This window comes from Myotis lucifugus, unplaced genomic scaffold (assembly GCF_000147115.1).
Source record: "Myotis lucifugus unplaced genomic scaffold, Myoluc2.0 scaffold_791, whole genome shotgun sequence".
Taxonomy (NCBI): Eukaryota; Metazoa; Chordata; class Mammalia; order Chiroptera; family Vespertilionidae; genus Myotis; species Myotis lucifugus.
The window spans coordinates 7,652-8,618 of NW_005871839.1; the positions used below are offsets into that span (position 1 = coordinate 7,652).

Below are 967 nucleotides of genomic sequence, written 5' to 3' on the forward strand. Positions count from 1 at the left end.
AAAAGAAAGACTGCAGGCTACAGAAAATAAATTAAGAAAAATTAAAAAACAAAAAACCCACAGCAGCACGAACCCCATCCTGCAGCCGACGGGCGACCAGCGCCCCCTGGCGGCGCGCTCCAGAGCCAGCTCCCACGGAATCCACAGTCGCTCACGGAGCGTATTGGTGGGGGCCCTGCCGTTCATTTCTTTGTAAAAAACTGGGGTGACTGCCAATACGCCTCCGCGCGGTGAGTTCCGCGGCGGGACAAACCCGCTGCAACCACACGAGGACAAGCGAGACCTTTCCCGGCCGGAGCGCTCCTTTCCAAACCCCAGCGGCGCGTTCAGCCCGTCAGCCGCTCGGCGCCCTCAGCAGCAGCTGCTTCCAATGGCACCCGCCCGTCTCCAGGGGAGCCGCCCCTGCACCGCGGGCTCAGCTGCAAAGACTTTAACAGACCGGGCTGCACACGTGCCGGTGAGGGTGCTGTGGCCGATGCGGGTGGGAGCGGATGGAGAGGCACCGCCTGTGCACAGGTGTGAGTGTGTGATCTCACGCCTGGCTGACAGGCATATGACAAACAGTAACTTATAGGAAGCTTCCCACCTGCCGGGTCTGGGCATTTCTCCGCTCGCTGTCACTCAGGCCCCGCGGGGGTGGGGTGGGGGGCGGGGGTGGGGTGGGGGTCACCGCGTCGGCAGAGGCCGCCCGGTCCGTCCCCAGCGGCAGCAGGAACTCGGCTCTTTCCTAACTGCCTCCCGGACACGGGCTGCGGTGGCAACTTGACCGTTTCCAGCAACTTTTCACTGAGGTCTGAGCCGCATGTCGGCTCTTCCTCACGCAAGTTCAGTTATTTCAAAATGGGGGCGGGGGGCGGACAAGAAGAGACGTGGAAGCCGGTGCGAGGAGCCCCGAGTCCTGGACGGGGAAGGCGCCACCGACCTCCTAGTGGCTCCTACCCATCCGGCCGCCAGGCGGTGGTCACTG

At 63.4% G+C, this 967-nt stretch overlaps 1 long non-coding RNA gene across 1 annotated transcript in view; it reads left to right on the forward strand.

Annotated features, from left to right (window-relative positions):
* LOC111823982 overlaps positions 1-967 on the forward strand; it is a 7,476-nt gene continuing 6,509 nt past the window's right edge. Inside the window, exon 1 of the long non-coding RNA XR_002827102.1 lies at positions 1-457. This is a non-coding gene — a long non-coding RNA (uncharacterized LOC111823982). The remainder of the gene's footprint in view (positions 458-967) is intronic.